The following is a 16644-nucleotide window of genomic DNA, read 5'->3' on the forward strand; positions in this document are numbered from 1 at the left end:
ACCCACATTCATTCTACACTCCAGAGCCTTCGCCCAGCCCCTGGAACTTCGGCCAGCTTCCTGAGCACATCACTTCTCGCTCTTGACCTTCCATGCCGCACCACTGGCCCAGAGTGGACTCAGGCCCTCCGAGTGCAGTGCAGCCCTCCCAGCTCTCCATCTTCTCTCTCCCAAGAACGTGCTGATTCACTTTGCCTGCGGCCCGCCGAGACAGCTGCTCCCTACTCCCCAGATACCCAGGCCTCTGTCTCTGCCCCCACAATCACTGCCCGCAGTCAGCACTCAGGAGATGCTGGCCTTAGGGGTTTAGAGGAATGAGAGGGACAGTGAGCTCTTCCTGGGAGAGGGGAACAGGTGTCCTTACCTCAATAATTCAATTAAGACATAAATCGAGCTGAAGGGCACACCTCACCATTGGATCATCTATCAGGCCATGCTGGTCAATAGCATTTTTGTACAGATTCTGTGGCTCAAGGAGGTCACAGGTGATAGCTGGGAAGGAAAAAATTACACTCACAAAGGAGCCCAAGTTCAGTGCTGAACTGGTGGGCCTGGCTGTACCTCTCAGGCTCCTGGGAAATGACCTTGTCATCTTTTTTTTTTTTTTTTTTTTTTTGGACCTTGTCATCTTGATAAAACCACGAGCAGGTCCATCTCGTAGGACAAATTCTGTTGGGACCTTTCAAGGCCAGATCCAGGAAGCATCCAGTCTAGAAAGTCCCCTTTCAGCCTGGCCTCCCTAGACACTCCCTGCTCTCTGGGGGTCTCCGGCGCCTTGGCAGGAGGGCTCAGGGCAAGCCAGGCCTGAGTGGGCAGCCCCTCCCCGTCACTACCAAGGATGCCCCCACCCTGGGCTCCTCCCAGCATGGCTGCCCCCTCCTGCCTCACAACCTGAATGACAGGGAGTTAGAAACACAACTGAAGGGGTCTGACAGAAAGGGGAGGTGTCAGAGGTGCCTGGCAGCTGTGTCCTGGTCAGACCTGGGCCCTGGGACGCTGGGGTCCTGCCAGGCTCTGGAGCTGAATGCAGGACGTTGAGGCTGGGGAGGAGGAGGGTCAGAGGTCGGGGGAGGCGGTAGCTGTGAGAAAAATGTCAGTGAGCACAGAGATTTTTCAAGAGCAAAGAAGACCGTTTCATGACTAAATGAAGAATTGCTACTGGCCAACCAGGACTTCTCTGGTGCTGGGGAGGAACAGGCTGGTGTGGGCTGGCCTGACTCAGTTCCATGCCTGGGAAGCCAAGGACATCTCCATATGCACCTCAAAGAGAAACTGCCTACCTCTCATTGCTAAGCCATCTACCCCTTTGAACAAACCGCTAGGTTTGTGTGTTTTCATTACAGGAAGCAGTTGTGATGGCCCCTGCTGGTCAGAGCGGGACATGAGGAGATAGCCTGGTTGGCATTTACAAGCCTCTCAGTGCAGGCCACGCCACTCACCGCACAGACCCCGTCCCCTCCAATCTCCATCACAGAGGACCGGCTGTCTCACGTCGAGGTCAGACACGGCAGGGTGGGGAGGGCGGGGCCAGGACGTAGGCCAGGGCCTTCAGAGCCCGCCTTTGCACACTCTTACTGACCACTGGTACGGCCAGCCCGATTGTCCTCCTCCACATGGAGCATGGAAGTGGTCTTTTTGTGGATGCCCAGAGTCAGGGTTTGATTCATGTGTCTGGTTTGGGGCATGATCTGGGCTATGCGGCAATGAGTCCCTGGATGAACCCCCACCCCACACAGGAAAAGAGCTCTCCTCACACCTGGTTTGTGTAGATAAGCATAGGTGATGTCACTCTCCCAGGAAGGGGTTGTTTATGAAGACACTGAGGCCACGGGGGTGAGTGACTCACCTGAGGTTAGACCAGGGTCCCAAAGCTATGTGTGCCCTGAAGTCCAGGGTTAGTTCCCACAGGAAATTAGGCACTTAAGGTGGTGTCCTTCAACTCGATCTCTGCTCTTCCAGGGCCAAGCACCCCATTCCCGTGGCCAGTGACGTATTATCCCTGAAAACATTTTATTTTTTTTTAATTAAATATTTTTTAATGGACTGGAGAAGGAAATGGCAACCCATTTCAGTATTCTTGCCTGGGAAATCCCATGGACAGAGGAACTGGTGGACTAGTAGGGTAATCCATGGGTTTGCAAGAGTCAGACATGACTTAGTAACCAAACCACCACCATCAGCATTTTGAATTGGCACCAACAGCACGCTGGTACAAAACTCAGAGTAAGCAAAAAGGCATATGGTAAAAACCTTCTTTTCCACCCCTGTTTCCAGATACTCTTCTCTGGAGATAGCCATTTTCTTGAATATCTTTCTAAAGATAGTTTTACTTGGTTAGCAAATGTATCTATAAAGATTCCTTTGACCACTTTTAATGGGGATAACAGCATACTGTACACAGAGGTTTGTGCCTTCCTTTTTTTCATTTAGCATACTATGGAGGTTATTCATTGTGCTTATTTGAGCTTCCTCCTTCACTTTAACGGTTGCATTGTGCTTTGTTGTAGGAGTCAACATTGTTATTTGCATAATTCCAGGGGTACCTCTCATGTGGTCATTGATATGAAAATCCTGAATAGTTACACTAAATTTATTTAACCAGTTAACCCTGTTAATGGACATTTAAGTTCTGTAGTCAGCTCGGGCTGCCATAAAAATGCTACAGACTAGGTGGCTTAAACAACACCCTATTTTCTCAGAGGTCTGGATGCTAAAAGCCCAAGATCAAGGTGCCCCCAGCATTGGTTTCTTATGAGAGCTCTCTGTCTGGCTTACAACAGCTGCCTTCTTGCTGGGGCTTCTTCACATGGCAGAGAGAGGAAACAAGCTCTGTGTCTCTTTCTCTTCCTAAAAGGAATGATAAGGGTCTATGATGAGGGCTTTACCCCATGGCCTCATGTAACCTGAACCACTTCCTTAAAGGCCCCATCTCCTTATACAGTCACAATGGGGGATAGGACTTTAACATATGAATTTTGAGGGGAACACAATTTAGTATGTAACACTTGTTTCCATCTTTGGCTCTAGTTAAATACAAAACCAAGGATTAGGTGACCGTGGATTTAGCACGTTTGAACCAGCTCATGCTAGTCATGGAGACAAAGCAATACCTGGTTGCTTGGCTCTTTGGTCTGACCTCCACTTGACATACTTGCTGCACGGGGGCTGACTGGCCATTGTCCAGCTCTGCTGGGATATGAAACAGTGCAACTTCGTATGTTTACTTAACAGCTACAGATGTAGCGTGCCTTGGATGTGTTTCTTGTTATTTCTGATGAACAGTTGGTTTCTCCAGAAATTGCTCCAAGATTTTTGTGCCTCAAATCTCATTTGTTGCAGCAGAAATGGAAATGACATTTTAATGATCATGGCAAATGGAACCCTAATCTTTACCTTATTAGCTGCCTCTTTTTTAAATGAGCTGCATATGCAAGCATTCTTTCCCCCTGTAGATACACATCAACATTTTCCAAACCCTCTTTGAACCATTACACTATCTTGTCACCTTGCCAGTGGATTTGCTGCAGGGTTAATAAACTTCAACATTAGCTCAAGAACAATTTGTGTTAAGAAATATTGCTTCAACACAATTACTAAAAACCCTGCAGCATCATCAGTCACACATCATTTCACACATGTGCAAATTTACTGTAGAGTACACTACCAGATATGTGTGCAATGGATGGTGGTTTGACAGATAGCATCCTTTCTACCTTCCTTTTATTGTTCCTTCAAAGACTGGAAAGTGAACGAATTTCCTGCCTCCCTTGCAGCTAGAGTTCTAGATGTGAACTGGGTTCTGCCTGGTGGTGTGCTGGTAAATATTTAACAAGCTCTCCAAAAATTTTTAAAAAGTAAACCCTAGATTGTAATGCCTGCTCATGTCTCTGGTGTAACAACTCCCACCATGGTCAATTTCAGTCAAGCTATTTATATGATGTCACTGAATGTGGGGCTGGGGTGAGCTGGCTCTAGCATATGCCCAGCTCTGCCAGTTAGTTGCCTGTCACTATGATTTGAGTTCAAGTGCATCCTCCTGATGCATTGGGATATTCCTGCAAGCAAGTAAAGTTGTGGTGGTTGTTTCTCCTGCAGGGGCATGCCAGTGTTCATTCAGTTCCTTTGTGTGGCTGCAAGGCATGTGTAGAGGCTGCAGCAGTGACCCCCTGACCGCCACCTGCCTCGTGGGGCTGAGGCAGCCAGTCCCCAGGCATTTTCCTGGGCATCACTCCAACAGGCCTGGCCTGTGTCTGTTCCTCCAGCCCTCTCAATAAAACTGAAAGCTTCTAATTTCCTGTCTAAACTCCTTTTTGCTTAAAATTGTTAGAGTGGTTTCTGTTTCCTGTAACTAAATCCTGGCTGATATAAATTAGAATCTGAAACCATTTTTTTTTTCTTAAAGCATATATACATTTTTCTCAGGCCTGTTCCCTAATCTGTCTGTGCTGAAGGACTTTAATGAGTTGTGCAGTCCTGGAGGACAAAAATGAGAATGCTGACCCTGATGAAGCTTGGTAAACCTAGGAATTCTGGAGGGAAGTGTCTGAGTACACTGAGAAGGACAGGACCGCCTTCTAGAGTTTGTGAGCATCTGCCTCTCACAGCACCTTCCCCAAGCCCTGCTGAGGCTGGCTGCATTCCTGCGGCAGAAGCTAGGCTGTTGGATGTGGTGCCATTTGGGGAGAGGCTAGATTTTCTTAGCTTTATATAACCAGACACAAGTCAAGAGAGTGAATCATTTAATTGTTGCTCTAAATGCACTTTGAGGCTGACCTGAATTTAGGATCTCTCTTGATGTACCCTCAGGCAGGACTCATCTCTGGGGAGCAAGCTACTCCTGAGGTGATATGGAGAAAGAGGGATGTATGTATAGACGATTCCAACAGCCTAGTGAGGGGACCTGATACCCGGTAGAGGCATTCTTTAGACTAATTAAGAAATACCCTCTTTGTTCAAGGCAAATACCTCCTGAGAAAGGAAACTGGATAACCTTTGGGTACCTTAGTGTGCCTGAATTCTCAGTTTTTTCCTAGGTTGACAGTAGACCCTAGGCTGAGAACAGTTTCCTGGGAGCATGGCTGGGGTAAACCTGTCAGTAGAAAGGTGGTTTGGGGTCGACCCATGGAACTTTTGAGAAAGACCTGTCTGGATGGGGTCCCATGGATGGGGAGCTGGGCCCAAAATCAAAGTGGCTGAGAACTGGGGTCTAGCAGACCTGGCTTTTAGGCTCTGTCTCCTCCAATTAGCCGTTGGACAAGTCATTCACCTCTCTGCACCTCTCTTTCCTCATTTGTGAAATAAGGATTATAATCTCTAACCTCATAATTCTCCTGAGGACTGACTAAAATAAAAACTACAAAGCATTAAGGCAACAGGAAGTATAGGCAGTGAACCGGCTGTTGGGAGCCGTCTTCCTAGGTTTGGGCAATAAAGGGGAGACTTCTGTAGAGAAATGAACAGTGAAGTCCGCCCAGTCAGACGGCAGTTTGTTTTTAAATCACTGGGTATGATAAAAATACTTTGGCCACCTGATGTGAACAGCTGACTCATTGGAAAAGACCTGGATGCTGGGAAAGATTGAAGGCAAAAGGAGAAGAGAGTGGCAGAAGATGAGATGGTTGGATGGCATCACTGACTCAATGGACATGAACTTGGGCAAACTCCAGGAGATAGTGAGGGACAGCAAGGCCTGGTGTGCTGCAGTCTATGGGGTTGCAAAGAGTCGGGCGTGACTTAGCAACTGAACAACAACAACATGATAAGATACTTTGTTGGTCTAAATTCTAAACAGTTGCTAGGGTTACTATGAGTATATATTATGTGCTACAGATTAGCATGATATAATTTCTTATCCTTTAATAAAGTTTGTAGTCTACATGAAAGTTAATTTGGAGGATTCCCAAGTATTCCTGGGTGGCGTTAGTGGTAAAGAATCTGCTTGCCGATGCAGAAGATTCAAGAGATGTGGGTTTGATCCTTCACTTGGCAAGATCCCCTGGAGTAGAAATGGCACCCCACTCCAGTGTTCTTGCCTGGAGAATTCATGGGCAGAGGAACCTGGTGGACAACAGTCCATGAGGCTGCAGAGTAGGACATGACTGAGCAACTAAGAACAAATCACAGGATACGGTCAGCCCAGAAACATGCTGTCCAAAGTAAGTTGTCAGAAATTGGAAGCCATTTGAGACATAACTCATGTCTCTAACCCTGGGGTACTGTAAATTCCTTCATTTAAACTGCAGATTTGACAAATGACAATAGTACAGTGACTGGAAAGATTAAGATCCAGAATTTGAGTTACTTTAATTTTGCCATTCTATGTGACCACCGAAGATTTTGTTTTTAAAATTTAAACCAGAACAACAGCACCAACTGCAAGGTAAGTGCAAATTTCAGTTCATATACAAAATGTTTTACTATGTATGAATAATATCTTTAAAATTGGAAGATATGCTTCTTAAAATTATTAAATGGAAACTATTAACAATAGGGTTCCACATGTCAGAAATCTGGAAGTTGCCACTCTATCCTAACAAGTAAAAAGCTAAACAAAATGAAAAGTCAACAACTCTTCTTGGATTTGTAAAAGAGGGAGATTTGTAAAAGACACAAAGCCAATCACTGCCCCCAAGATTGGAGAGACAGAGGTGAACACAAGGAACCACAGCTTCTCAGGGCGGAGACTCACGGCTGGAAACTATCATGACCAGCGCCAGAGTAGGAAGTCTGCGCTATAACTCATGAACTGCTGAAAGCCCTGTGTAGACAAGTCTGAGAACTAAAAACTCCAGCAGGCCAGTCCCCACTGTACTAAGACCAACCTCCAGGAGTTGACCAGGTCCTCATAGTATCAGAGGGAAAAAAAGAAAAGTCCCCTTGTACTTTTAGCAGTGGAGGGGAAAGGGGACCGTTATGAAATATGCCCAGAGCACTCTGTTCTTCCTAACAACATCTGCCCTAGGGTAAACTAGTGAGCCAGAGCTTAGGCTGCTGCGGGTATTATCAGAGCCCAGCTGACCCGGGGGAAGGGAAATACCCAGCTCCAGAGGACTCTAGCCATCCTGTCCCAGCAAAGGTGGGGAGGAAATGAAACTGAAAAACAGTTGTGAAATTCACAGCCCCAGCATGCAGACTTACTAAAAGGTTGAGACCAATCACAGAACTCAGAGCTCTTCCCCTCCTCCCATGCCTCAGCATTACATTACTAAGGCCTGCTTACAGCAGCTCCTTTTACCCAGTACATCACATCCAGCTATCAAGAAAAATTACAAGGCATACTAAAAGGCAAAAAAAAAAAAAAAAATGCAATTTGAAGAGACAGAGCAAACATCAGAACCAGACATGACAGGTGTGCTGGAATAGTCAGGCAGGGAGTTTAAACAGCTATGATTAATACGCCAAGAGCTCTGGTGGATAAAGTAGACAGACAGGGACTTTAAACAGCTATGATTAATATGCCAAGAGCTCTAGTGGACAAAGTAGACAGTTGTTTAGTTGCTAAGTTGTGTCTGACTCTTTGCGACCCCATGGACAGTAGCCCACCAGGCTCCTCTGACCATGGGGTTTCCCAGGCAGGACTATTAGAGTGGCTTCCCATTTCCTTCTCCAAAATAGACAGTACCCAACACAAACGGGCAATGTAAGCAGAGGAATACAACTACTAGAGAAAGACCAAAAGGAAATGCCAGAGATCAAAACACTGTAGCAGACTGCCTCTGATGGGCTTATTAGTAGACTGCAGGATTGAGGAAAATATCTCTAATCTTGAAAATATCAATAGAAAATCTTGAAAACTGAAGAGCAATGAGAACAAAATGAAAACAGAATATCCAAGCACTGTGGGGCAGCTACAACGCATAACATACATGTAATGAGAACAGCAGAAGTAATAAATATTTGAAATGATAATGATATGATATGATATGATATGATATGATAATAGATTAAATGATGTGAAATGCTAATGACTGAGAATTTCCCCAAATGAGTGTCAGATATTAAACCACAGATCCAGGAAGTTCAGAGAATGCCAAGCAGGATAAATGCAAAAAAATAAACCTCAACCAACTAACCAACTAAACAAACAAAAAGCTACACCTAGTGTATATAATTTTCAAACTACAGAAAATCAAAGATAAAGAATAAAATTTCAAAAGAAACCAGAAAAGAAACCCCCACCATACTTAATAGAAGAATTAAGATAAGAATCACATCCAACTTCTCAGAAACCAGGTAAGAAGTAAGAGTTGAAACCACAGAACTAAGAATAAGAACAGCAAACAGAAAATGGCAACAAATATGGTAGATATTAATACAACTACATCAATAATCACCTTGAATATCAATGGTCTAAATTAGAAGGCAGAGATTGTCAGAGTGTGTCAAAAAACAAGACCCAGCTTTATGTTGTCTAAAGAAGCCCACTTTAAATGTAAAAACTCATATAGATGAAAAGTACATGAATGGAAAAAATATACCATGCTAGCACTAATCAAAAGATAGCAAGAGTAGCTATATTAACTATAAACAGAGAAGACTTCAAATCAAGGAAAATTATTAGGAATAAAGAAGGGCATTACATAATAATAAAGGGGTCACTTTTCCAAGAAAACTTAACAATCTTTAATGTGTATGCTTCTAACAACAGAGCATCAAACTATGTGAGACAAAAACTAATAGACCTGCAAGGAGAAACAGATGATTCCGCTAGCATAGTTGCAGACTTCAACATCCCTCGATCAGATATGGACAAGCCTAGCAGGCAGAAAATCAGGAAGGACATAACTGAATTCAGCAACACCATCAAGCAACAGAATATTATCACTATAGGCTCACTTTATCTGACAACAACAGAATACACCTTCTACTCAAGTGCACATGGAACATTTACCAAGATGGACCTCATTCTGGGCAATAAAACACATCTTAAAACATTTAAAAGAATAGAAATCATACAATGTCTGCTCTTAGGTTATAGTAAAATTAAACTAGAAATCAATAACAGAAAAATTACTGGAAACTCCTAAAATACATAGAGATTAAATTAAATACTCTCAAATATCATATGGGTCAGAGAAGAAATTGCAAGAGAAATTTAAAAAATTATTTTAGACTAATGAAAAAGAAAACAACTTATCAAAATTTGTGGGATAGAGCAAAGCAGCGCTTAGAGGGAAATTTATAGCCTTGAATGTTTATATAAGAAAAGAATAAATATCTAAAATCCATAGTCTAAGTTTCCATCTGAAGAAACTAGGAATAGTAAGTTAAATCTAAATAAGAAGAAGAAAAGAAATATTAAAAACTAGAGCAGAAATCAGTGAAATTGAATCCCCCCGCCCCAGTTTCCCATGCCTCTTTGGCAGCTGGCCGCATGGTGGGGGGAGGTAAAGAGGACCGCTCTAGTCTGTGGCCGGTGTTGTGACTGGGCCCGTGGTGTGCAGCTGCCCCTCAGCTCGAGTGTATGGCTCTGGGGCCCCAGTGATAGGCCACCTCCACAGCTCCCGACATGGGGTGAGAGTCACCTCTGGTCTGAGAATGGCTACCCCTTGATATGAGTCAGTGGCTGAGATTGGTGTTGGTGTCTATGGGACAGTGGTCCCCGCAGTGGCCACTTTGCAGCCCTCAGGAACATAAGAATCCCCTACGGAGGAGATACTGGAGTGTGTCTGGCCATCAGCATAGTTTGTGAGGTGGCCTTACTGCAGTGACTGGAGGCTTTTGAGCTTCCCATCCTTGTTGGGCTGAATGATGTCTCTGCTACAGCCCAAACTGATCGGGAGACCAAAGTGACCCTTGAGTTTGAGTACATAGATCAAGACCTAAGGACATATCTAGACAAGGCAGCCTCATCAGGCTTGCCAGTGGAGACCTCAAGAGTCTGATGCACCAGTTTCTAAGTGGCTTAGATTTACTTAGGGTTTCCCTGGTGGCTCAGTGGGTAAAGCATCTGTCTGCCATGTGGGAGACCCGGGTTTGGTCCCCGGGTCAGGAAGTTCCCCTGGAGAAGGAAATGGCAACCCACTCCAGTATTCTTGCCTGGAAAATTCCATGGACAGAGGAGCATGGTAAGCTACAGTCCATGGGGTCACAAAGAGTCACACATGACTGAGCAACTTCATGTCTTAGATTTCCTTCATGCCAATTGCATCGTTCACCGAGACCGGAAGCCAAAGAACATTCTGGTGACAAGTGATGGGACTGTCAAGCTGGTTGACTTTGGCCTAGCCAGAATTTAGAGCTGCCAGATGGCACTGCAGCTGTGGTTGTTACACTCTGATACTGTGCTGCAGAAGTTCTTTTGCAGTCTACGTCTGCAACACCTGTGGCCATGTGGAAGGTTGGGTGTACCTTTGAAGACATGTTTCATCAAAAGCTTCTCTTCTGTGGAAATTCCAAAGCTGACCAGTTAGGCAAAATCTTTGACCTGATCAAATTGTACCAAGAGGTTGACTGGCTCCAAGATGTGTCTCTACCCCATGGAGGCTTTTTCCCCTCGAGGGTCCTGCTAGTGCAGTTGATGGTACCTGAGATGCAGAAGTTGGAGCACTGCTATGCAGCTGGAGTTGCTGACTTTTAATCCACATAAGTGAATCTCTGCCTTCTGAGCCCTGCTTGCTGCTGCTTTAGTCGCTAAGTCACGTCCAATGGTTGTGACACCACAGACTGTAGTCTGCCAGACTTCTCTGTCCATGGGATTTTCCAGGCAAGAATACTGGAGTGGGTTGCCATTTCCTTCTCGATTCTGAGCCCTACAGTACTCTTATTTACACAAGGCTGAAGGTAACCCAGAGTGAGCAACAGAGTGAATGCTTTCCAAGTGAAAGTCTTTCAGTCGTGACCGACTCTTTGCGACCCCATGGACTATACAGTCCATGGAATTCTCCAGGCCAGAATATTTTTCCTTCTCCAGGGGATCTTCCCAACCCAGGGATCAAATCCAGGTTTCCTGCATTGTAGGTGGATTTTGTACCAGTTGAGCCACAAGGGAAGCCTGAGAATACTGGAGTGGGTAGCCATTCCCTTCTCCAGGGAATCTTCCCAGCCCAGGGTTTGAACCCAGGTCTGCCACATTGCAGGCAGATTCTTTACCAGCTGAGCTGTGAGGGAAGCCCCAATTCTGTATGAGCTCCACCCAAAGAGCGGCGGCCTTACTGCTGCATCAGGGCTGTGTCTGTGGGGTCAGCCACGAGAAGAGAGAATATAGCTTGTCTACTGCTAAGTCTACTGCTATGGCTACTGCGTCAGCCAGGAGAGAATAAACGTGTCTGCAGGTCCCACAGCTCCTTGAGTCTTCTTCCAGCCTCTTAGCTCATGCCTTGCCTACCATGGGTCCAGCAAACAGTGAGAACAGTGAGATACAGCGAGACAGTTGGCGTCACAAACAGAATCAGCAATGCAAGAACCAAGAGAAGAGATGCAGACATTCCCCTTCCTTTGAACACTTGAGTGGAGAGCCCCAACTGAGAAGGTGACCCTTACCTCCATCTCTGAGGCTGTGAAGACTCCTCCAAGTTTTTACAGAGAATATTTTGTTGCTATAATGACGTTCCCCTCCCATCCCTCCTTTTGAGGCTTATCCTTCTTCTGCCCCGTGTGTCCTTACACCAAGGACACGTGTCCCTTGTTCTCCCCTTCCTTATACCTTGATATTGGGATCATCTTTTATACAGGAAAAACAAAACAAACAAGCAAAAAAGAAATCAATGAAATTGAAAACAGGAAATTAATAGAGGAAAAGATGGACTCAAAAGCTGCTTTTTTGAGAAGATCAACAAAATTGATGTGTCTAGGCTTCCCTGGTGGCTCAGATGGTAAAGAGTCTGCCTGCAATGCAGGGTACCCGGGTTCGATCCTTGTGTTGGGAAGATCCCCTGGAGAAGGAAATGGCAACACACTCCAATATACTTGCCTGGAAAACCCCAAGGATGAAGCAGCCTGGTGGGCTACAGTCCACAGGGTTGCGAAGAGTCAGACACGACTGAGCGACTTTTACTTCACTTCACAGTCAGGCTAATTAAGAAAAAAGAGGATTATTAATAAATGAAAGAATGGACATCACTACAAATCATATGGATATTAGAGGGATAATAAGGGAATACTTTGAACAGCCCTATGCCCACAAATTTGATAACTTAGAGGAAAGGGATCAGTTTCTTGAAAGACATAGTTTGCCAAAATTCACACAAAAAGAAATAGATAATCTGAACAGGCCTTTACCTGTTAGAGAAAATGAATCAATAATTAATAATCTAAAACAGAAAGCATTAGTCCTGAGTTCACTTCAAGGGAGAAATTACATCAATTCTCTACAATCTCTTTCAGAGGATGGAAGCAGAAAGAATACTTTCTAGTCCTTCTGTGAGGTCAATATTACCCTAAAACCAAGGCCATCAAAGACAAGAAAATAAATATGTCTCATCAACAGAGATGCAAATATTTTCAACAAAACATTAGCAAATTAAACCTGACAATGTAGAAAAAGAATTATATACAGCATGATCAAGTGGGATTTATCCCAGATATGCAAAGCTGATTCAGCATTAAAAAATCAATTATGTGATCATGCCAACAGGCTAAAGGCTAAAAAAGGAAAATTACTTGACCTTATTAGTAAATGCAGAAAAGTATTTGATGATTCATGATAAAAATTCTTAGTAAACTTATGAATAGAAGGGAACTTCCTCAACTTAATTTTAAAAAATCTATAAAAACCCCACAGTAACATCATACTTAAGGATGAGAAACTAGGAGCTTTCCCACTAAGATCGGGAAAGAGGCAAAGAAGTCACCTCTCCCCACACTTTTTCTTTTCATTTAAAAAATTTTATTAAAATATAGTTGATTTTTAATTTATTAATTTCTGCTGTACAGCAAAGTGATTCAGATACATGTATACATATATTCGTTATTCTTTTTAAATATTCTTTTCCATTATGATTTATTGCAGAATAGTAAATGTGCTATACAGTTGTTGTTGTATAGTCACTAAGTCATGTCCAACTCTTTGTGACCCCATGGACTGTGGCCCACTTGGCTCTTCTGTCCGTGGGGTTCTTCAGGCAAGAGTACTGGAATGGGTTGCCATTTCCTTCTCCAGGGGATCTTCCCGGACCAGGGATTGAACCCGTGTCTCCTGCATTGGCAGGCAGATTCTGAACCTTGTTGATTATCCATTCTACATACAACTGTTTCCATCTGCTAACCCCAGATTCCACTCCATCCCTCTCCCACTCCCTGTCTCACTTGGCTACCACAAGTCTGTGCTGTGTGTCTGTGAGTCTGTTTCTGTCTCATGAAAGTTCATTTGTGTCATATTTGAGATTCTACATATAAGGTATACCTTATGGTGTTCTTCTTTCTCTTAGTATGATAATCACTAGGTTCATCCTTGTTTTGCAAATGGTGTTATTTTGTTCTTTTTTATAACTGAGTAGTATCCCATTGGACATATGTACCACATCTTCTGTACCCATTCATCTGTTGATGAACATTTAGGTTGCTTCCATATCTTAGTTATTGTGACTAATGCTGCTCTAAGCTATAAGCAATGGGGTGCATTCATCTTTTTATATTATATTTTCCCCAGATATATGTCCAGGAATGGGATTGCTAGATCATATGGCTATTCTTAGTTTTTTGAGGAATCTCTATACTTTTTCCACAGTGGCTGTACCAACTTACATTCTTACCAATAGTGTAGGAGGGTTTCCTTTTCTTCACATCCTCTCCAGCATTTGTTATTTGTAGACTTCTTAATGATGGCCATTCTGACTGGTGTGAGGTGGTACCTCTTTGTAGTTTTGATTTGCGTTTCCCTAATAATTAGCAATGTTAAGCATCTTTTCACGTGCTTGATGTCCATTTGTATGTTTCCTTTGGGGAAATGTCTATTTAGTTCTGCTCATTTTTCAATTGTGATGCTTGTCTTTTTGTTGTTGAGTTGCAAGAGCTGTTTGTATATTTTGGAAATTATGCCCTTATCAGTCAAATCATTTACAAATATTTTCTCCCAGTCTGTCAGTTGTCTTTTAGTTTTATTTGTGATTTCCTTTGCTGTTACAAAAGCCCGTAACTTGATTATATTTCATTTGTTTACTTTTCCTTTGGCTTGGGAGACTGACCTAAGAAAACATTAGTACAGTTTATGTCAGAGAATGTTTTGACTATGTTCTCTTCTAGTTTTATGGTGTCATGTATCATATTTAAGTCTTTAAGTCATTTTAAGTTTATTTTTGTGTATAGCATAGAGGTGGCAAGAATACACAGAAGAACTGCACAAAAAACATCTTCATGACCCACATAATCATGATGGTGTGATCACTCACCTTGAGCCAGACATCCTGGAATGTGGAGTCAAGTGGGCCTTAAGAAGCATCACTACGAACAAAGCTAGTGGAGGTGATGTAATTCCAGTTGAGCTATTTCAAATCCTAAAAGATGATGCTGTGAAAGTGCTGCACTTAATATGCCAGCAAATTTGGAAAACTCAGCAGTGGCCACAGGACTGGAAAATGTCAGTTTTCATTCCAATCCCTAAGAAAGGCAATCCCAAAGAATGCTCAAACTACTGCACAATTGCACTCATCTCACATGCTAGTAAAGTAATGCTCAAAATTCTCCAAGCCAGGCTTCAGCAATACGTGAACCGTGAACTTCCAGATGTTCAAGCTGGTTTTAGAAAAGGCAGAGGAATCAGAGATCAAATTGTCAACATCTGCTGGGTCATCAAAAAAGCAAGAGAGTTCCAGAAAAACATCTATTTTTGTTTTATTGACTATGCCAAAGCCTTTGACTGTGTGAATCACAATAAACTGTGGAAAATTCTGAAAGAGATGGGAATACCAGAGCACCTGACCTGCCTCTTGAGAAACCTGTATGCAGGTCAGGAAGCAACAGTTAGAACTGGACATGGAACAACAGACTGGTTCCAAATAGGAAAAAGAGTATGTCAAGGCTGTATATTGTCACTCTGCTTATTTAACTTACATGCTGAGTACATCATGAGAAATGCTGGGCTGGAAGAAGTACAAGCTGGAATCAAGATTGCCAGAAGAAATATCAATAACCTCAGATATGCAGATGACACCACCCTTATGGCAGAAAGTGAAGAAGAACTAAAAAGCCTTTTGATGAAAGTGAAAGAGGAGAGCAAAAAATTTGGCTTAAAGCTCAACATTCAGAAAACTAAGATCATGGCATCTGGTCCCATCACTTCATGGGAAATAGATGGGGAAACAGTGGAAACAGTGTCAGACTTTATTTTTCTGGCTCCAAAACCACTGCAGATGGTGATTGCAGCCATGAAATTAAAAAACGCTTACTCCTTGCAAAGAAAGTTATGACCAACCTAGACAGCATATTAAAAAGCAGAGACATTACTTTGCAACAAAATTCTGTCTAGTCAAGGCTATGGTTTTTCCAGTGGTCATGTATGGATGTGAGAGTTAGACTATAAAGAGAGCTGAATGCCAAAGAATTGATGCTTTTGAACTGTGGTGTTGGAGAAGACTCTTGAGAGTCCCTTGGACTGCAAGGAGATCCAACCAGTCCATCCTAAAGGAGATCAGTCCTGGGTGTTCATTGGAAGGACTGATGTTGAAGCTGAAAGTCCAATACTTTGGCCACCTGGTGTGAAGAGCTGACTCATTTGAAAAGACCCTGATGCTGAGAAAGATTGAAGGCAGGAGGAGAAGGGGACGACAGAGAATGAGATGGTTGGATGGCATCACCGACTCAATGGACATGGGTTTGGGTGAACTCTGGGAGTTAGTGATGGACAGGGAGACCTGGTGTGCTGTGGTTCATGGGGTCGCAAAGAGTCAGACATGACTGAGTGACTGAACTGAACTGATAGTGTAAGGATGTGTCATAACTTCTTTGATTTACATGTGGCTGTCCAACTTTCCCAACATCCCTTGCTGAAGAAACTGTCTTTTTCTCACTGTATATTCTTACCTCTTTTGTTGAAGATTAATTTACTGTAGGTGTGTTCATCACACTTTTTCAACAGCATATTGGAAGTACTGGCTAATGCAATAAGATAAGAAAAGGGAATAAAGTGTATATAGATTGGGAAGGAACAAATAAAATAAAGAACAAATCAAGTAAGTTAAATATTATAGAAATTTTAGTAGTTGCCTAGTTTTTAAAATCTTTTTCAGATGTTTTGGGTTTTTAAATGAAAATATAATTCACACACCATAAAATTCATCATTTTAAAGTATACAATTCACTGGTAGTTTATATACAGAAAATGTATGACCATCATCATTTGTCTAATTCTAGAATTTTTATATTACTGGAGAAATAAACTGTATATCATTATCAGTCTCTCTTCATTTCCTCCATCTTTCAAGTCCCTGAAAACCACTAATGTATATGTCTATGGCTTTGCCTATTGGGGCATTTTGTATAAATAAAATCACATAAAATGTGACTTTTCGTGTCTGACTTCTTTCACTTATCAAAATATTTCCAAGTTTGATCCATATTGTAGCATTTAACAGTACTTTCCTCCTGTTTATGACTGAATAATTTTCCACCTCTGGATATACCACAATTTGTTTATCCATCCATTAATTGGTGGACATTTTTGTTGTTTCTACTTTTTGGCTATTATGAATAATGCTACTGTAAAGATTT

General features: G+C 42.8%; 1 pseudogene; it reads left to right on the top strand.

Annotated features, from left to right (window-relative positions):
* Positions 1 to 9537: 9537 nt before the first annotated feature.
* Positions 9538 to 10796, top strand: LOC136147433 (cyclin-dependent kinase 4-like; annotated as a pseudogene).
* The last annotated feature ends 5848 nt before the right edge of the window (positions 10797 to 16644 follow it).

The sequence above is a fragment of the Muntiacus reevesi genome, chromosome 15, assembly GCF_963930625.1.
Source record: "Muntiacus reevesi chromosome 15, mMunRee1.1, whole genome shotgun sequence".
In the NCBI taxonomy this organism is placed as follows: domain Eukaryota; kingdom Metazoa; phylum Chordata; class Mammalia; order Artiodactyla; family Cervidae; genus Muntiacus; species Muntiacus reevesi.